This window comes from Tetrao urogallus (genome assembly GCF_951394365.1).
Source record: "Tetrao urogallus genome assembly, chromosome: 2".
In the NCBI taxonomy this organism is placed as follows: Eukaryota; Metazoa; Chordata; class Aves; order Galliformes; family Phasianidae; genus Tetrao; species Tetrao urogallus.
In genome coordinates this window covers 83,649,082-83,672,209 of record NC_136814.1, presented here as the reverse complement: position 1 = coordinate 83,672,209, position 23,128 = coordinate 83,649,082, and positions in this window count along the sequence as shown.

Genomic DNA, 23,128 nt, shown 5'->3' with positions numbered 1-23,128 from the left:
ATGCAGAAGTAATACTATGCAGATTATAATGGTGTAAAAATAATTTGTAACAACGTTATGAATTTGCTAGAAAATGAGAGTTGCATGTTATGCTCAAATTATTACGAGCAAAAGGAAACAGCCAATTTTAGTTAGACCAATTAATGTTTTAATAGCCTAACCATTTATTTTCTTTACTTAATGTAGAAAAGCTAAAAAGCCCTAACATACTTATAGAATAAAATGTACTAATATCTCCTTTCTCTGATGTCATATTCACCCTTCCCATGGCTTTCTGGATCACAAAGGTGATAGTTATTGTACTTTTCAATAAGGAGATGAATGTTCAAGCATTAACTATGAGAAGTACAAGCATTTTAATGCCTCCCTAATGAAAGTTATGCTCATTGAAGTGGTTTCTTCCTCCTCTGACTCAGGCCTAGGTCGTTTGCTTTAAACACATTTTCCTATCACAGCTTGCTTCTGTTAGGCTGCCAGCTGTGGCCCCAGTCCCACACACAGCAAGAGCACAGTTAAGCAGTGACTGGCGGCAGTGCTGGTGTCACCCAGAGTTACTATTCCTAAAGCTGAAGCTAAAGTAGCGCAGTAGCAGCCACTGGGTTGCATATTGTTTGAGTTTCCTCCAGATGAGACTACATATTTCCAAATTTTTTGGTTATGAGCTGATATTAAAATGGGTAATTTGGCTTCAATAACCAGTTACACTGTTGCCTCTTGAAGTAAATAAACTGTGCTTTTAAGATACTACATATAGTCTTTACTGACCTTTGAAATTAGATCTAGTTTTGTTTTAACTTTTTTTTGGCTTGGTCTAAGTCTAGACTTCCTCAGAGAAGTGAAAAGCCATTTGGAAGGATGAGGTCATGAGATATACTGAAGGAGAATTCATGAGTTGAGATTTGTTTGAATTGTCTTTGTAATTGATTTAAAAAGATAATAAATTTATGCTAAATACATAGGTACGTATTTAAATTCTGTTTTACTGTTTTATTCATTGGTTTATTTGTTGGTTTAAAGGGACATAATATATCAACTGAGATCGTCAAACAAAAGTGATTCTGTTTGTTATCTAACTCTTTTAAGTGCTCTCCTGAATGGGTGCCATTATTCCATACTGCTTGCTTCAGTTAGTTTAGAATGATGCTACCGATGTCCGTAACCCTGACTTACTTACAGTCCTCCCCCTCCTACCTGCCTTTTGACTGAACTGCCTTCTGTTCTGGATTTACTGTCCTATTAAATACACTTATGAAATACTTTGGATATTCCTATAAAAATGATGAAAGTACTGATGATACTGAGTCATGATATATGTTTACAGTTAATATTATCACTACCAATCAGAGAAGACAGGAAGACATTTTTAAAAAAGACTTTCTTTTCATATCTGTAAATCTTTTGTGTGTAAGAGATGCATGTGAATACTTATATATAGCAGAAGCTTCTAAGACCTACCATTTAACAAAGTCTTAAAAGAGCTGTAGTTATTGATAGAACATAGCAATGAAGTTTATAGTACATAACAATCTATGCATTTGGAGGCATATAATTCGGGTAGGATGTGTACGTAACTATATAACAAGTTGAGGTTTTTGACTAGGTTTTTGCTGTAGAGATTAAATTTTGAAATTTTTTTCTACTGTAGAACCACATTATATGTTTTGGTTAGTCGGCTCAAGGTTCAGTGTACATTTGCTAGAATTGCTTATGTGTGATTAAGGTCAGTGTGCTGGAAAGTTTTCAATAGATTTGCATTCTCAGAACACTGGTGTATGATATTTATAAACCACTGTGAGTCAGAAAGAGAACCAAACTGATTGAAAAATGGCAAAACTCCCAGTGTCCAGCTTCCTCTTCTTTAAGAGTGATAAAATGTTGGTTTTTTTTTTTTTTTTTTTTTTTTTTTTTTTTTTTGCAAATGGCTTATTTGAAAATTCTGGAATTAGAATTATTATTCTGGATAGTAAACTAAATAATCAGTCAATAATCATTCTCTGTCCTTCATTGAACTTATAGCCTATTTTGCAGGAAAGAACACCAGCATCGAGGATGAATTTCAAAATGAATCATGGGTAAAATGAATTTGCAGACTATTTAAATCTCTTCTATTTGGAACTTCTGACAAAAACTGCTATACAGACTAATTGTCAAAATACAGACCAATAGTTTTCACACTATGATCAATGTGATAATTGATAATTTGTCCATACAGTAAGGAAGAAAAAAACAAAATTCTAAATTGAAATGTCATGGCAAAAAGCCTCAAGAAGTTATATTCTTAAATTATGTAATAGTTTATCAACATTAACATTATTACAATAATAAGTAAATTCAAATTTAGTTACACGAAATGTTTATATTTCTAATTGCATGTGCAATTAATTTTTTTAACAAATTAATTGGCATTCTTTTGAAACAACGTAAGACTTTCTAAAAATAAAACACTGCCTAATATAAAAAGAAAATAGGCTTTGCTTTCAAAAAGCACTATCCTATATTTTAATGACTTTGATTCATCACTGTGCAGACAAAGATAGTGCTGAAAGGTATACTATCTGTTAACTTCAGAGTGATTAATGACAAGGCAAGATATCAGGTATCCAGAGTTGAGAACCGATTAGCTTGAGAAAAAGCTGAAAGGCCAGAGGGAAGAAATAAGTCACAGTAACAAAAGGAGATGAAGAAGCAATGCAGTTCTCTTGACTGTAGATTGATATGCTCCTGTAGTCATTCTTAGCATCAAAAGAAATTTCAAACTACTGCTCATGCACAAAATAGCTTTACATCTGAACAAAATACAACAAGTTGACCAGTAAAGCACTGAAGGCTTAAGAGATGTGTAAGAGTTGCCAGTAGCAAGCTAAAAACTATTATTCCCCAGATTCCATAAAAACCACAACACAGGTTCTAATATAGAAAAACAAATAGCAGCAATTTTGTTCCATTAACATATACTTTTTTTTAAAGTATTGAACTGTAATGGAGCAAATAGAATTGTACGTTAACTTACAATATAAGTTAAATCTGTAAAACATGTATGGAATTCCCTTCTCAATTCTTTTTTCCTTTTGAACTCTAGAGTTCTCAGTGCACAGTCAGAATAAATATATTAGGAGTTTACATTCTAGAAGGATATCCAACAAACAAAAGCAAAAGCATTCAAAATTACTTAATCTCAACAGCATTTTATGCAATATCTTACTCTACCCTTTTAACTTTTCTGCATTTGCAATCATTCTCATCATTAAAAAAAAAACCTTAGTTCCTTACATACCATAGCATTTCTCTAAAGGGGTGAATTCCATATATGACTGTGTAAGTTAATAAGCATCCACACAAGCTGTTGTCTTGCACAACAATTTAAGACAGTACAGTAAAGCGTTCTGTACACTGAATGAATCTGGTTTCAGTAACTGTTCTGTTTCTTTGTATAGAAAAATACAAAATTAAAGAAACCCTACTGTGATAAGCAAATCATTCTTCAGCTGTTGAGTGTTGATAAAATGGTGCCTGTTAAGTGATCTTCTAGAAAATTAATAGAGTAGAGAATACCTGCTGGTTTTAAAGGCCAATAATAACAGTAAGAAATTGTGAGCATCTCATGTTGATAATGAACACTTATTAAGCTCTTAATTCCTTCAGCGAGAGAGATCTCTTTTGGACAAATCAAATTATGTGTGTACTTCAACATTCTGTATCAATGAATAGTAATGGATCACCTCAAGGTACAGTGGTCAGTTCTTTTACAGGCAACTTATAGGGATAAACCACCTAAGCCTGGAAGAATCATTTTGTGTATATGGAAGTCTGGTTATGGAAGATCATGTGATCTGAATCCTAGGTTCTCATGAAAACTTTGGCTTCAATTACAAGACTCTGGTAATTAAGTTTTCTCTCTATACAGAACTATGATAAAATACCCTCTAAACAGCTACTGCCTATCCCTCAAGGCAATCACATCCTACAGGCACTGATTTTTCTGTCTTCTATATTTGCCTAATACACAGATGCTATATTTCAGAATCACAGAATCACAGAATGGCCAGGGTTGGAAGAGACCTCAAGAATCATGAATCTTCAACCCCTCTGCCATATGCATGAGATTAAATCTCCCCATTTAATACTAGACCAGGCTGCCCAGGGCCCTATCCAATCTGGCCTTGAGCACCTCCAGGAACAAAACATCCACAACCTCTCTGGGCAGCCTCTTCCAGCACCTCACCACTTGCTCTGTAAAGAATTTCCTCCTGACATCCAACCTAAATCTTCCCTCCCTCAACTTAAAACCATTTCCCCTTGTCCTGCAGTTATCTACCCTTCCTGATTCCCATCCTCTTTGTAGGCTCCCTTTAGGCACTGAAAGGCTGCAATGAGGTCACCCCACAGCCTTCTTTTCTCCAGGCTGAACAAGCCCAGCTCCCTCAGCCTGTCTTCATAGGGGAGGTGCTCCAGTCCCTTGATCATCTTCGTAATATTTATATTACCTTATTAATATTTATATTACCTTCATGTTTAGGGTAGAGCTGCCCTATCTAATGTATTTACTGCCCATCTTCAATGTTGTAACTGGGATAATGGAGCTAAATGATATTTATTCACTTCTAATTAAAGTAACAGACTAAGACAACAGCTTATCTGTACTTTTCTTACTCTGATGCTTTTATACCCATTTTCAGTGAGGATATAAAAATTAGAAGGCTCTTTACATTACCAGAAAAGCTCAATATATTATACATGATTAGAGAAAGACTTACATATTGACAATAAAAAAGTCACACCACATCATAAGAGGCTACAGTTACAGACAATCACAGATAATTTTAATAAAACTGGGACTTATTCACTTTCTGTGAGACAATATCACTTTCATTAAAACTTACTGCAGAATGTTTGTATGTTTGGTTTACAAAACTTTGTCTTGCATTTAAAATTCAAATATTCAGAAAATATATAGACACACCATTACAGAACATGTCGCTATACTCACAAGCTTTCAGAAGCTTCACTGGTTCAAAAAACATTTAATGATTATTTAACAATTATAATTAAGTTTAATTTGTTTTAAATAATTCAATCACAAAATACAAAACTACACTTTAAACTGAAGTAAAGTAATATATACAGATTGGCTATTTCTTTTACATAAAACTAAATGCAAGCTTAAGTGATGTGTTCCTCTTAGCCAGTAAAGCTATAGTAATCTTACAACTGCAATTCATTCTATTCAAAACATGTTTCTTGCAGTTCTTAATGTGAATTCATTTATGGAATTATGTTTGACTTGGGGGTTTAAATCTTTTGTAAATGATCACTGAAATAAATCCATAAAATCATGTTGGTCACACTGAAAAATGAGTTTGATATAACTCAGAGTCTATAATGACAAATTTTAAAGATGTATGAAGAACAGCTTTTTGCTATGGAATATAGATTTCAAAATACTTCAGAAATGTAATATGCAATCCTGTGGATCATGTGCAGAATTCTATAATTAAGTAAGAAAATTAATCTACGCAGTATCTACTTAAATAACAGTATTCAGAAAAGAGCTTCATGCTTTTAGACCATCACATTCAAAATGCAAATCACCGATTTCTTTCTGCTGAAAAAAATAAATTGTATAAAAGGAAAAACTTACTGTATACATACACACGTATATGTAAATATATATAAAAAACTATTTTCTGTAAAATATTTTCTACTTTAATTTTTTTAATTTTGGCCACTGGCATGATTTTGAATAGAAATTAAGGCAGCAGTGATATTTTCTAAAGCTCTCAGGGCTTGAAAATTGCCCTTTTTCCTATGTGGCACTGCTGCAGTTCTGAACAGTGAACACACACACACAACAGATTTAAAATACCCTGAATATGTAGAAGTTTACACTTTTTCTACTATCAAGCATTAAATAAAATGTTATTCATTGGCCATATTCAAACAATTTATAATTACTGTCATATTTTTTTTCAACTGGATATGTCAATATATAATTAACATACAGGAAAATAGGAATTAGATTGCACAGTATTTCTTGCTATGATAATTATAAAATACATAATTTGGATATGTACTCAAAATCAATACCACACCTGTCCTTTTATTTTCGACCATATCAACTCCTGCAGTGCAGAAACATAGAAAAAGTGATAGGCAGATGTCATAGTTGGAATTTAGAAATGCTTCGCCAGCAAATCTCAGCTGGAAGGCTTTGAAGCTGCCTGGGTTGGCAAAACAAATGAAGGAAAACAATAGTATGTAATTACTCACAAATGAATTCACTACGTAAAGACCTGGTGAGCCAACAGTTGGTGTTCCTAAGAGCAAGCTTGTTACTCTTTTGGCAACACATTCAGTATGATGGAAAAACACAGGAGGTCATAATTTTATGAGGGCAATGAATGACACAAAAAGACAAACTCTTAACTCCCTATATAGGAAAGGTTAACATACAATCAAAATTTGTGAAGCATGCAGAAAAGACTGTATCAGAATAAATTTAGAGAGGAAAAGTAATAAACTGCAATTTCAGGTGGTAACTGATACAGACTCACAGAATGGTTTATGTTGGAAATGATCTTGAATATAATCTAGTTCCTAACCTCCCTGTCATGGGCCGGGACACCTCTCACTAGACCAGGTTGCCCAAAGCCTAATCCAACCTGGTCTTAAAAGCTTCAGGAATCCACAGCTTCTCCAGAAAATTTGTTCCAGTATCTCAACATCTGATCTAAATCTCCCCTCTTCTAGTTCAAAGGGAGTCTTGAACTTATCACTTGTCTTATCACTAACCTCCATGTTAAAGAAGTCCCTTTTCCAGAAAGTACTGGAAGGCTACTATAAAGTCTCCTTCTTTTCTCTAGGAATACTAGAAGAATTTTAAATTATCAGTTTGAGTCCCTTTCTTACTGGGGTCAAAACAGACCAGCACTTTCTGGTGCAAAATACCTTCATGATAAGAAACACTGAAGAAAAGCCAAAGTAGACAATGACTAGGAATTATATGGCAGCAACCTTCTAAAAACACAGTGGTCTAAAAAAGTAAAATATACCTTTCCATAAGGAAAGATGCAGGAATACATTATCCTGTACTGGAGAAGAGAAACAGAGCAGACAATACTGAGAAGTCTTTAACGTTATGTTTCCTTGACTTTTATCAGTCAGAATACAAGTATCTCAGGCAGCCTGCACTGACTCAGAAAAAGTTCTTTGCTTGGTCAATGAAAAGTATGAGAAGTGGTTTGTTTGCTGTTACTTTTTTTTTCCCATAAAAAGTGATTTCATCAGTACACTGTGAAATACAAATATAGCACAAACCTTGAGAAAAATGTAAAAACAGGAAAACAAGAAAGCTGCATAAATGAAAATTTTAAAATTTGTAATGAGGCAAAGCATAAGTGTCAACAAAATTCAAAACAGTATCATGTCAAATACCTTTACAACAAGGTATATCCCCTATGACGGAGCAAATGCACAACATTTCAGTGGAGATAATTAAATTCAGTCAGCTGATAAAAGACAAGTCCTGAATCACTAGTGCAAAGTAAAGAATTCAAGAACATTAAATCATTCATCTGACAAAATCATTTCTGACAAAACGCTAAATGAAATTTAAGCTGCCCGTCACAAAGCAGCAATACCCTCTTTGTGACATATTTAAGACTACTAAACAGATGAAATAAAGTAATTCAACAGAAACTCGTGGTACTCCCTCTGAAATAAAAAGATATAGGGGGTACTAGTGAGACAGAAAAGCAGTGTCTGTGATTGACGGCATGTAAAGAAGGAGATTTTATTCATTAGAGAAAGTCAAGTTCTCACTCTACAAGAAGAGAGTGAGGAACATTACCTCTCATGCATGATAACTGCCATATTGATTCTCTCAGTGGAAGAAAAATTATAAGAATAATATCAGTTGACAGTGATGATGTAATAAACTCCTTCTAGCATATCAGTTCTGTTTCTGAACAAGCTGATGTGATTACTTGCAACACAGAATGTTTAAGTTCTATATATTACTACAGTACCATTAGATTCTGCAGTGCTTCAAAAAAATAAGTCATTATTCAGACAAGTTTTTGAGTGTATTTCTTGAAATATATGACAAATGGCACAGGTCCTTGACTAAGGTGGTCTGCTTAGGTCTTCCAGTGTGAAAAACAGTTGTAGTACAATAGTTGGTGCTTTTCTGCTACTGTAAAACATACAGGTTGTACTTAGGAGACATAAAAAAATCCATGCTTGTCAGCATCTTTATGACATGGATTTTGCTCTAAATCAAAATTTATATAATCACTGCACCATATTTTCTGTATCATAATTACTTTTTTCAATAATTATGCACATATTAGGATGCATGTCATGTATAATTAACTACTTTGATCACAGTATCAAGTGATTAAATATGTACATCAGCATAAAGGAAATTAAGGTCCTGGTCCCATTTCACAATACAGGAAAGTTACAAGATGCTGAAATGTCAGTTAGACCTGTGCACTGAAAATGAGGCACTGGAAAATCTGTGAGAGAATATGTCTAGCCTGGTAACATAACTGATAAAATGTACATGGATGACAGCGAAATCCAGTTCAGTTTTGGAATACTAAAAACTAAAACATGGATTAAAAAAAAAAAAATAGAAATTGAATTAATGTGTTCCTCTCATTTTTCAAAACTGTTTTTAAGTAAGGTATAAAAGTTAGAAACTTGCAGTCATTTGAATAAACATCTCAATGCTTTCCACATAAGACTGTATGAATGGTTTTACTGATATAAAATGACAGAATATAGTTTTAAATATTGAGATCAGCAGTACAGCTATATGCCTCTTTAGGCATGAATGCATAGGTCCAGGCATCTGTATGTCAGATAACAAATTACTCAAATCTCTTTCCACTGCTGAGATAATAAACAGTAAATGGCTGAAAAAGGGTTTGATGAAACATTAAATGGACACTCTCAAGATAATTATTTAGTGGAGTGGCAGCAGTATCACTGCAATATGGAAGTCTAAAGGTGGAATTTGCTGAGTCACAGAATCTGCATTGATATGTACAAGGCCTTCAAGAAAAATCTTTCAAACATACAGAAAAAGGACAGCATTCAAATTAACTACAGTGAAAAATAAATAATATTTTTTAGGGCATTTATAGTACTAATCATCTACACATCAGTACTATAAACTTCTGTGACTACAAAAATGCGACTTATTTCTCATGAAGAAGCCACAAAACCCAATCTTCATATACTGAGCTAGTAGCAACTCTATGAAGACATTCCTGGAAAATCCATATGTTTAAAGAAACACAGAAGACAGTTTGGTATTTTGGATATTTTGATGGAAGCCTGGCACTACAGAGCTTTGGAGAAAAACAAACAAAATTGAACCAAAAAACAAGCTTGTTTTACTCAGGATGAGTATAATTTATGGGAGCTGTTGAAATGAAATGTAGATCAAATTATCTAATTTTTCGGCAAAACAAAGTTTTTGTAGACTGATTCTATTTTTATTTTAGAGACATTTTTAAAATTCTGGAAAAAAAAACAGTGACAGATACGCTGCAATCATAGTTTAGCAAATGTAAATACTACCATATCTCTGTGGATGTTGATTATATACCTTCATGCTGATTTTGTAAATCTGACCTACTATGTGAAAGCCAGAAAATGATTAGTTTGTGGGGATGAAGTCATGGGTAATAACATTTTCATACAAAGAAAATATTTACCTTATTATCATCTGTATGCTGGTATGTTGCTTTGTAGCATATAGTAGATATAGTTAGTAATAACTAACCTCATTTCATCTCAGACATAATACAGGCTCTTTCTTGCTAGGAAATACTGGCTTACTCATTTTACTACTGAGTACAAACCAGCAGCGATTGTGCAATTATTACTTCTCATGGTTACCATAACAACTGTATTATCAAGTTAGCCTTCTAGTATTCTTCATTTCTTCCTCTTATACTTTTATGAAGAAACTTTATTTATTTTGTAGTCCTTTAATAAATATTAAGAAAGTCTCACATAATCTTTAGTTTACTATATGATGCTAACTAGTTCCTTGATTTATTCAGATCTGATTACAGATTACAATATTCTTAAATTAAATAATTTTGGTTTTTTTTCTAGCATTTCTTCCTCTTTCAATCATTTTAACTGCCATTTCCTATTTTCCATTTAGGACTCATGGGAAATGATATTACATGAACTGAACTGAGAATACTATATGATATTAGCACGGAATATATTATGCCCAAAATATAATGCTAGATGGTGGAAAATATTTACTTTGGAAGTTTGAAACTGAATAAAAAAGTTTGTATCAATCCAGGATTGTTAGTTCAATTACAATTGTTTTGTTACTGTGAAGGCAGGTCACTAATAACCTTCTGCTGCTAAAAATAGATTTTACTTTAAGGGAATATACAAATTAAAAATATTTCTTTGGACTGTAGAGTCCCATGCCCTTTTAAAATCACTATGGCATATAATTACTTTCATAAAAATGAACAGGCACTGTATTTGAAGAGATGGAATCCATCTAACTAAGCAGGGCAAAGGCATCATCAGTAGGATAGCTGATTTAACAAGGAGAGTTTTATACTAGAAGCAAAAGAGGAGGAACAAAGTTACCAGATAGTCTGTGAGGGAGTTATGGACAGGGCCTGGAGTGATAAGAACACAAAATCATCGAGCAGAGCTTAAGTGGGATCACCTCTGGTGTTTTGTCTTGTAAGCGAGGAAGTGCCAACAAAGCAACCCTATGAAAAATAAAACAAACCCTAGTGTCATTATGGGAAATCAATATGCAGGGGTGCCTCTCTGAAGTGCCTGCACACTAATGCACACTGCACGATATGTAACACGAGGAATTTGAGAGCTTGAGAATCAAAATCATAGCTGCAGGGCTATGATTTTGCTGTTCTGACAGAAACTTGGTGGGACTGGAGCTCCCAGGACTGGAGTTCTTCTAAAGTGTTATACAGAAATATAAGGAAGAGACAAGTTTGGGATATTTTCTATATAGAAAGCACAGAGATCTGTCAGGGGAGTTGCTGCAGAGAACTAAGAGTTTTTAGTTAAGGACTGAAGAGCAGAACAGTATGTTCATTACAGTGACACTGTAATTGACTTACTGACCATGCTTCTTTAGATGCAGACCAGAATACTGTTGGCTTTCTGGGCTATGAAGGCACACTGCTTGCTCGTGTCCAACTTTCCATTCACCAATACCCCCAAGTTCTAGTTGGCAGGGCTGTGCTCAATCCTTTCATCCCCCTGTTTGTACTGACAGCAGGAGTTGTCACAATCCAGATGCAAGAACTTGCACCTGGGTTTGTTGAACCTCATAAGCTTCACCTGGGCTCACTTCATCCCATCCCTCAGACATGTCAAACACATCACACAGCTTGGTGTCATTTGAAAACTTGCTGAGGGTGCACTACATCCCACTGTCAATATCATTAATGAAAATGTTAAAGACCACCTTACCTGGTATTGACCCCTTAGGGATACCACTAATCACTGATCTCCATCTGGACATTTAACCATTATTCACAAACAAGGATGGACTTGGTGGAAATGTGAAGGTAAAAATGCAGCTTTGGCTGCAGCATACCCATGCAGTGATGGAGTTCAGGAGCCAAAGAGGAGAGAGAGAAAAAAAAGAATGGATTTCAGGAGCACAGATTTGGCCTATTCAATTATCTGTTTGGAAGAGTCCATTGAGATACAGCCCTGGAGGGAAGAGTGGTCAGGGAAGACTGGTGAATATTAAAACATCCTCTCCTTCAAGCTCAAGAGTGGTCCATTCTAATGACCAGGAAGTCAGGCAGAAATGCTAGATGTCCTGCATAGATTGACAATTTGCTCCTGACCAAGCTCAAGCACAGAAATGAAACATAAAAAAAATAGAAACAGAGACAGATAACCTGGGAGAATTATGGAGATACTGCCCAAACATACGAAGACTCAATCAGGAAAACCCAAGTCCAGCTAGAATTGAATCTGTCCAAGGGTGTCAAACTCAATAAGGACTTCTATAAGTGCATCTGTAAGAAAATGAAGACCAGGCAAAGTATAGGCACACTGATTAATAAGTCAGAGACTTGGTGACACAAGATGCTTATGTACTGAAGGACTTTTCATCTCAGTCTTTACAAACAGTCCTAGGCTCTGGAGAGCAGGATATAAGGGGAATAGCTCAGGGAATGCTTAAACAAACTGGGCATAAACTAAGGGTCTGATGGGATGCACCCATGAGCTCTAGAAGCTGGCAGATATAATTGTGAAGACATTCTTGGTAATCTTGATCACATTGGAGATAGCCAAAAGTTGTCTGGATCTGGTCTTAGACAACTAGCTCTAGCTGTCTCTGCTTAAGCACGACCCATATGAACCAGATAACCTTGAGAGGTCCTTTCCATCGTTCTGTGATTCAGTGATTCATTTTAAAATTTTTCAGGTTGCATGTTTCACAAGTCAACTTGTCATTCACAGTACAAAATTACAGAAGTCTGTCAAACTCTAGAAAAAAAAAATCACTTTATTCTCACACTGTTTTGCAAGATTACAGAAATAAAACTGTTATTAATCCCCTGTTCGCTCCTTTGTGCTCTGCTTTCACAACTTCACTTCCCTTGCAAGAAGATAAGCATAACTTCCCCGAACATATTACAATTAAATTTCTTATTTAATTACTGAACTGAACACTGAAGGTGTGAATACTTCTATATATCAGTTGAAAATACCTTGAGTAAAACATCACAGGACTGTAGTTGTTTTTTGTTTTTTTTTTTTTTCTTCATAATGGTACTGTACTGCTTGCTCTGCATGGATTGGATTGCTTTGGGATTTGCCAAATACCTACATCTTTCTCTCCACCTAGTCATGAGCTTGCATTTCAACAGATTTTTTTTTAGTTTTACTCCTTAAGAGTATAATAATTAATTATTTAATGCTTCTCTTACTCCAGTTTTGAAGGTCACTCAAATCTTGTAAAACTTTTCTAATTCTCCTTTTTATTGACAGAGCATTCTAACTGGAGTCCTTAGCAAATTTCATTACCACATCTTTGCTTCTGCACTCAAGTCATTAGTGGGTTGATATTAAGTCATTGCTGCTCCTGTCTCATGCATATTTGCACAGCCCACGTCCTCAAGAATAATTTCCAAATGTAGTCACCTTTTTAGACAGTTGTATGATGTAGATTTGCAAACCACAGTTCTTTTGAACATCTATAGATGAATATGTTCTTTGATTGATATAGATATTTCCATCAGATATTTAAAATATTTAGCAAGGTGGCAATTGTTCATTTTCCTATGAGGAGCTGCAGTAATTACTGTGGATATAAAATGGTTCATCATAGTAACACTCATTTTTCTGAATAGGTAAGTGGACACATACTATGATTTCTATCATCATGTATATTTTAGTTGTTACTAAGGATTTCCTTTCATTAAAACTCTTTTTGGTTAATCACTTTTGGTTGGTATGTGCTGCATACAATACTACAATTCATCAGTAATATGCATACTATACAAGTCATTTACATATACATAATTTCACTGCAAATTTATCCAGTAAATAAGCACAGGTGTGTGGCACCTGAGCTGTAGTCTTGGCTCCTGCAGCATCTTGTTGAGTGACTTTTGAGCTTCAGCAATAAATGTTATTTCAATGTTATTATTTCCTGCAGCATTTGTCCTCTTCCTAAGATTACTATTATTTTTAGTATTCCTTTTAGTCACAATTTGCCAGCTTTTTGCATGCTTCCTATACTTAAGTTTACATCCCTTTGTGTGTTTTTTGCTTCAGCAAGTGTAATTTATAACTCTGAAAATGAAATGGCAGCACAGGTAGAACAACAAAACAAAACAAAACAAAACAAAAGAACATTGTATTCACTGTTTTGATCTTTGGAAAGAAGCAGAAATGCTTCTGCTGTTTTGTCTTGCTTCATATATTCTTCTTTTAATGAAGATTATTTAAGCATCATGCTTCGTAGCTGTAAGAGAAGCAGCATATATCTTTCCTTTAAAAATGTATTCTACAGAAGTGGCTACTTCATAAAAACATATTGATGACATTTCATTCATCTGAATGAACTAAAATGAATTAATGTTCAAAATTATTCTCTTTACCCCTCAACTCCACTTTAACATTGTTTTAATCATGTCCTTGTTCTCCACAACACTGTACAGAATATAGACCAGACTAGATTCGTTCAGTTGGAAGACCTACATAAATCATGAAGTTCAAATCCCTGACCAGTTCAGGGCTACGTAGAAGTTAAAGCACATAAATGAGAGTATTATCCAAATGCCTTTCAATCTCTGAGAGGTATAGGTCATCAACCACTTTGCTTGGAAACTTGTTAAATTGCATGAACCCATGTATGGTAAATGCACCTAAAAGACAGCATAGAGATTGGAACATTTGGAATCACAGAATCATAGACTCACCAAGGTTGGAAAAGACCTCCAAGATCATCTAGCCCACCCATTCACCTACCACCAATATTTCCCTACCAAGACCTGTCCCTCAGTCTAACATCTAAACATTTCTTGAACACTTCCAGGAACAGTGACTCAGCCTCCTCTCTGCGCAGTCCATTCTGGTGCCTGACCACTCTTCTGGAGAGGAAACCTTTAAAACAGGCGAAGCTAAGGAAGATATGACTGAAGAGAGGCAGAACCATCTTCAGGTACATCAAAGACAGTTGCAGACAGGAAAGACTTCTCTGTTTGCTAGGCTTAGATCATAGCATCAAACATAACTTCACAAAAAAAAGATTTAAATTACTTGTTTGAAAAACTGTTAACGAGAAGGGTGATAGAAAATAAAGGCTTGGGAGATTACAAAGCTTCTGTCTTTGGAAATCTTTAAGAACACATGAAAAAAATATTGGAGTGGTTTAACCTTGCCTAATGGCCAAATGCTCATCCAGATGCTTGCTCAATCTCCCCTTCTCAACAGGAAAGAAGCAGAAATAGGAATAAGAAAACTCATGAATTGAGATAAAGACCAGCAGGTTGCTTGCCACTAGTATTATACACAAACTAGATTCAATATAGGGAAAATTAATTTAGTTTATTGGCAGCTAAAACTGAGTTTGGTAATGAGAACCTAAGATAAACAATAAAACATCTCTCCTCTTCGTTTTTGCAGGCCCATCTTCACTTCATCCATTCACACTTCTCTATTGCTTGTCCAAGCAACGAAGCACTGCATCATCTGCTAGTTTTAAAAACTTTTATAAATATTCATTTAATGTTTTCTACAATACTCTGATACTTGTTGCCTTTGTTTCGGCGACCCTGGCTGAAGTCCCCTTGTGAAAGTGTTCCGACAGCCGCGGTCAGTTTCGCATGCTTTTCATGACACCAATATGGTGAGCGGCAAAATGGTTAATTGCAAGGAGCACACCCTTCTTAAAACTTTCCCCATGCCTTAGGGCTACTACCGTTATCTCTGACCAATGGACATGTGGCATCTCTTGTTTCCTCCTTATTTGGTCTAACCTGTTCTTCTCTCTTATCTTCAAGACATTTGTTGCCATGGTTTCCCAGGGGCCAAGGGGCCCCTGTGGACCCTGGAAACTGCCACAGCCCATTCAGTTAACTACAGATACTGACCAGATTAGGAAGAATATGGCAATAATAACACAAGATAATGATTTATGCCTGACATTGTCAGTCAATTATGTTTGTATTGTTTACACACTACTACTTATTTTAGCACTTCACAGATGCTGTTATTTTGAAAAGTCTAATACATAAACACTATGTATAATTTCTTCAAGTAGATCTGTTTTTCAGAAGACTATTTTGATAAGTGTTAATTATATGGTCATCAATGGTATTAGACTATTAAATATTTCTTGCTTTTAAAAACACATGGCAATATATTACATAGCATGGGCATTATCTACTTCTGCCTCTCAAATCACATTGACAAAACTATTTGCAATTGGTTGTTGAAAAATAGAATTTAAGTACGTAGTTCAGCCAAAAGTACATCATCAACATCAAAAGAAAACCTCTTTCAGCACAGGTAATTTACCATCTAAGTTGAAAAAAAAAAAAAAAAAAAAAAAAAAACAACCCAACCTACACTACCTGGATGCAAAAGAAGACACGCAGAAAAACGGCATGAGATTTTTAGGTGATTTAAAGCACAAAGCAGTAAACGTACCTGACTGTATTAGGCATATTAAATCTATTTTATCCCTTTTGAGAAAGTCATTTTTTTGCTCTCTAATGCACTTGATACAGAGTAATTTGCCAGTGAAATACAGAGATAGGAAATTAACTAATCAGATATATATAATGCTCTGAAATCATAATGAAACTAAAATACTGAGATCATCAGCAGTTGTTATAAGTCACATGTCTGACTGAGACAGTGGATTTTTCAGGAACACAGGAGTAAAGAGGATTGCAAAAAGGAACCTCATTATAAAAATCTTGAGATATTACAGCACGACCAAGTGAACAATGAAGTGGTGAACAATGAAGTGTTCTAATGAGCTGATGGATATGTCAGCTTGTAGTCAGCTTTAATGTCAGTGAAACCTCTGAGAAACTAATTTTTTCCTGCCTGCCTGCTTCATTTCTATTTCTTTCCTTTCTCCTTCATTCCATTCTCTTGCTTCCTCATTCAATTTCTTTCCCTCCCTCCTTTCTTTGCCTCTTTTCCTTCATTTGATAACATCCAAGAAATATGCACTACATTTTATCTCACAGACGTCTGCCTATAAAACAAAATAAGTCTTCCTACATCACATACGTATACATGCCAGCAGCTTTTATAACTTCTGTATTACATATCATTAAATGTAGGTCACTAATAAGTGATTGTAACAAGTAACGTCCATTCCTGAGGCATGAGCTTCGATTAAAACGATGCATTTTTTCTGTTGTTGTTTGCTTGTTTAGAGTTGGAGTTAATTATTAACCATAAAATTAGGTTCCTTCATCTTGTCTCTTGACGATAGCAGATGCTTGTCTAGTCTAGTCATGATTATGGCTTCCTGAAATATGAATTGGTTGCTGCATTGCAAGGGTTTATCATTTTTTATCATTTCATTATTTCATGATTCATTAGTGCAGTTTAAGTATTAGGATCAGTAGGACAGTGACTGTATCATTACTAAAACGCTCTTTAGGACTTATTTCAATCTTTATCATTTATAAGTTAACTGTCAAATGTTTTTGGTATCAATAGTGCCTCATGTTACTTCTCAAGTCATTAGTATTTTCAGCCCATTATTCAATCAAGTACAGATGAGAGCAGTTTGGCTGAAATATCCAGGTTCTTACATACTGCTTGCATCTTTATTCTCTCGTGGATTTTGTAAACTGTAGGTAAACTCCAACAGTGCCTCAGAGCATCTTCTATTATCCCTACTGTCACAATATTATGTGTTTATTGCTGAAATAAAAACTACTGTAGACACTAGTTTCTACAATATTGGGTTCATTTTTCTATCTATTCAGAGCAATTTTATCAAGAACTAGAGGAGAATACAAACAAGAGCTCTACTTTGAGCCCACACACCCCTGTTCTCCCTTGGTCTCCAAGCTTCTCTGAATAGAAATGTGTGTTCTAAGATTGATATTTAGAGAAAACGTATGATTATATGCTAGGAATTACAATTAGATAAACATTTTTGCATTTCCTACCATAACTGTTTTAAATAGAAAGTTAACTACAATTGCATTCAGATTCAAACGAACAGAGATTTGTAAAAAGAAAATTGCTATGAACAGCCCTGTTTGGTATCTGTAAAAGAAAAAAATGCATTGCTATGCATTAGTAAGCATACTACCTTGGGTGTAAGTACAGAAATGCTGGAACACTGAAGCTATATTCCACCACTTTAAAAATCCTAAATTAAAATGAGATAAAAGTTTATAACATAATTTAAGTGATTTATAACTAAAAATTAAGTTTTAATTTTTCTCCAAAATTTTCACTTTTTCTGCTGAATTTGCCTTTACTTCATTCAAAGTAAGACAGATCTCTCTACAGGGACTTTGAATAAACAACTATGGTTAAGATGAGAACAGGTTGTCCATGTAGGCTATGGATGCCTCGTCCCTGAATGCATTCAAGGCAAGGCTGGAGATGTGTCTCTGAGCTGCCTGGTCTGGCTGGAGCCTTCGTTGGCAACCCTCCCTGTGAGGGAGGCTGAAATTAAATGATCTTTGAGGTCCTTTTCAACCAAGGCCTTTCTATGAGATTATAAAAATTCACATTTATACAAATTCTCTAAAGGCTTAAGATCTGGCCCTACCAAACAACAGTTAATCAAAAATAGTTTATCTCATATACAATGTCCTGTATTTGTTCAATGATTATGTAACCAAAGCTGGGTTTTGAGTGTTTGGTTTTTTTTTCCTTTATAATGCATTTATAAAATACTATATCCGTGAAGCCACAAACTTTATTTTTTATAGCACATGGAAAGTATAGTTTTGAAAGAGACACTTTCTTTTTATATATTTGTCTTTACATGTTTCTTTTTGTCTAAAATAAAATTAATACCAACTTAATATACATTAACCTAAATTATATTATGGGTGAAATTAAGCTTGGTGTAAAATATATTTAACTGAACAGCAATGAGAAAATATATTTTTTCCCCTAGTTTCCTTTATTTCACTATCCATATATAAAAATGCAACTTCCAAATTTATTTTGGATCTTTTACTATCAGCACATAGAGAAAACACATACATTTCTTCACTGTAACTTATGGATGTTTAGATCTTAGTGGTTAGATATTTAGATCATAATGTTTAAGTCTTACAAGACTTTATTAAAATATTCAGCATAGTATAGAAAAGAAAAAAAAAGTAATTCTACAATAATATTTGACATCTCAGTAAAATGCAACATTTGGACTATTGTTATTTTTGTTGTTGTTTGGTTAGTTTTTAATTAGAGCTATTTCATAAGAAATCTCAGTTTTCAACTTTTTTCAAATGTATCAGTTTAGAACAAGCCAGTAATATAATCTGCTGACTGAAACTGATGGCAAAAATCACTTTAGGCCACACAGTAATGCATTCAATTACTCTTTTTTTTTTTTTTTTTTTTTTTTTTTAAATCTCAAAGTTATTATTTTTTTTGTCTTTTTTTCTTTTTGATAACAATCTTACTCTCCCAACTGTAACATCAACCATAAAATTTTAAGGAAGTGTGAAATAGCTTATGGCCCTGATCCAGCAAATCACTTAGGAGAGAATGCAACTGGGTCTAGTCATACAATTGCATATGCACTTATATCACCTGTATAAAGCTCTGTTCTTTTATTGAAGTATTCATATGGAACTTCCCGTGTTCCAGTTCGTGCCTGTTGCCACTTGTTCTGTTGCTAGGCACTGCTGGGAACAGCCTGACTCAACCACTTGATTTCTACCCTTCAAATATTTATAAGTGCTGATGAGATTCCCTCTCAGTCTTCTCAGGTCTCTCAGCCTTTTCTCATAGGGGAGATGCTTCAGGCATCTTTGTAGTCCTCTGCTAGACCACTTCAAGAAATTCCTATTTTTCCTGAACTGAGGAGCTCAGAACTGGACACACTACTTCAGATGTGGCCTCACCGAGACAAAGCAGAGGAAGAGGATTCACCTCCCCCCACCTGGCGGCCACATTCTTCTTAATGCATCCCAAGATACCATTGGCTTACTTGTCCACTAGGGCACACTACTGGCTCACAGACAATCTGGTGTCCACAAGACACCTAGGTCTTTAGGGTTATCAAGGGGTTTCAAATCACATAATAAATAATAATAAAAAATAAATATTTTTCAACCAAATTTTAACCAAATTTTTAACATGATACTGCCTGTACTATCAACAAACAGCGTGCTTTCATAAAGCTGAATAGGACTGATGAGGAAAAATACATTTTCTGAGTTCAGTCATTCCTAATATTGTACTCTACATTTTCATGGGCCAAACTGTTCACCTCATCACAGCTGAAGTACACATCTCCAATGAATTTTATAATCAGTATACTTAAAATCTGTACACAATCCAAGTGTTAGCATACTGTCATCTATTTTAGATTTTTTTTGGTGCTGACAGTGTCACTTTCTTTTTTATAATAGATCAAGTTCTCTAACTATAGAAATACATATTTTTATTCATCTCATTTTCAGTAATCATTCCTTTTTTTAAAAAAAAATATATATTGCTATAATTCACTTCTCTAAATGCTTGCTAGTTGACAGTTTGGATTAGAGTGTCAATGAAATGTACAATTTACTCTCCAAGGTCTCGACTTACATTTAAGCTTTGGAAAGATCAATAGAATTTGCCCTGACATAAATTTTAATAATAAGGAAACTTGAGTGCAAGTTGACTAATACCTATGAAGTGAGCAAAGATCACTGACCTCCTCAGTGTTTGAAGCTATTCTAGTAGCTAACAGTAAACTACAGGAAGAATATGTATTCAATGTTATCCTAGTATATTTGTCTATCATAAAGCACTATCAGATATTGAATATATACTCAAAACATGAATATAATTAATGATGCTTTTCTATTTATAAAAGGAAAAGAATGGTAATGTGCAGAAGGGTTTATCAAAACTCATAAGAAATTTTGAAAATTAGATTATTAGAAGTGTTCAGCAGAATCATGCATGAAGAGAACATTTAAGAAAAACTCTGCTAAATCAGATAAATTAACTCATTGTTTGGAGTCACTAAATCAGATAAATTAACTCACTGTTTGGAGTCGCTCCACTAAGGCTTTCTTAAGTATTTTTATTATTAGGTGAGGCTGATTATCTGTACCATGTTTAGGCACAAGTTTAGGCAATTCAATTTCATGTCTGAGTCACATGTGACTGACATATAACATCTCTGGCATGCAATAGGAACGTCATCTGGAAAATAGTTGAGTCAACCATCAGATCAGAGAAGACAGGAACTGTTTTAGGAACATGTTGAATGTGCAGTGGAGCAAAATGTCTACTTTGTAGCTGTATTTAAAGCACAAACTGTATTTTAAATATAATTATATTTTAATAATTATATTAAATATAGCAAAGAATGCTGAGTAAGTGTTAATCTCTAAACTTTGAAATTTCTAGTTTAAATTTTGCAAAAAAAAAGAAAAAGGATTAAAGATAAGTTGTAAATGAAACTGTAAAAGGGGCAAAGAAAACAAATCAATTTGAGTTACTGTATAGAAAGCATTTTATTATAAGGAATAAATGTTTATGAGACTTGAGATAGGTGAGAATTTCAAACTCTTAGTCTGGACGTGCTGTTACAGATCTCATGGTACTGCATGTATTTCATATACATGAAATTATGTGATTAAAAAAATCATAACTTCATGTAAAAAAAAACAAAAAAAAAACAACCAACAACAATAAACCACAGCATTCATTTTCTTCCACAGCACTATTAAACCTATGGCCATTTTGGTGTCATCCATAAAAATGGCCAGAAGCCTTGGCTATACTTTCTCCACTCCAGTGACACCGAGTAGTTATAAGGTTTTTACTTAGGTTATAGGCTAGAAGGTTATAAAATATTTATATAAGTTCTAGTATATAAAAAAATATTTTTTTGAGATTATTTTAGTATCAAGGATCATCATCCTCATAATCTAAGCCTGAAAAGACTCGATCTCCAATTGCCCACTTCCCTTCACTTTCCTGCATCCCTGTTGTTGTCATCTCTATTCCCTCAAAACACTTTAAACCAAATTCTGTTCAGCAAGTATCTCTTCAGGCTGGCTCCACCCAGTGCCTTATGAACAAATCATTTGTGTTTGAGGCGCTGAAGTGCTGCAAGGCTCCATCTGAAAATATGAAAGTATGTAAAAGAAGCCTGAGATGGTCTCTTGACTAATGGGAGAGAATCTTCCACCATGGGCATTATACTTCTCCCTACAAGTTCTCAGAATGCTGATGACTTACCAGAATGCTGGGAGTCTTACCCCCATGAGGAAGATTCATGTATTGATCTTGGGATGAAGTGGAACAGTAGAACCACAGAATGGCCAGGGTTCGAAGGGACCTCAAGGATCATGAATCTCCAACCCCCCTGCCACATACATGGCCACAAACTCCACGTTTAATGCTAAACCAGGCTGCCCAGAGCCCCATCCAACCTGGCCTTGAACACCTCCAAGGATGGGGCATCCACAACGTCTCTGGACAGCCTGTTCCAGCACCTCACCTCTCTGGGTAAAGAATTTCCCGAGGAAAAAAAAAAAAAAAAAGCTGTGCATTGTGAAAAATAGATACTTGGAAGAATAGCTTCATGTTTTTTCTCTTGTATAATATATTTGAAATATTATGAATAAGGTTTTGGGTATTAATTTGGACAATATCTGCTGTTTGACAGGTGAGGAGGGAACTAGTCATAGACTGTAAAGAGGCTAACAGGATCTCTGGGGAAGGGAGGAAATAAGGATTTCTTTTATAGAAATATGTGAAAAAAGGCAACAATCTCATGTTCAATAGAGAACTGTATTTTAATCACTTCTCATGATAAAGTCTCCCCTTTTCCCACCGATAGAGTAAAAAGCTTCCTGGATTTAACAAAATATATTTAAGTTGAAAAATACTGCTCTCAATCCACCATTGTTCACGGTAAACATCCTAAGGGTTACCATTACAAATAGCTAAGATACTGGTATTTCCTTCAGCTTGTGAATTAGACACATTAATTTTCAGTGCATCTTCAGATAAGGATCACAAAATCTGTCAGAATGCTAGTATCCCATGAAAGCTGCTACTTTCCCATTTGCATGTTCAACCAGTGGCAAAGATGAACAGGTATACCAGCGATGGATGCACATGTACACAGAAGACATTAATTTGGCCAGCTACCAAGATGGTCCAAACAGAAGGCACTGATTTTAACAACATCCACATGAAAAACTACCAAAAGTGATATAAAACAAGCACAGAACAACAAAACACTGTCCTCCTCTCTGATCAATCTACGATTGAATCTCACTTTCAAGAACACGTACATTTACATACCTCAATTTTCACTGACAAGAAATTTTGCATTTTCTTTCAGATTGTGCTGTTACTGCCAGTAGTATTTCGCTTGTTAAGGTTTATAAGATCTTAAGCATCA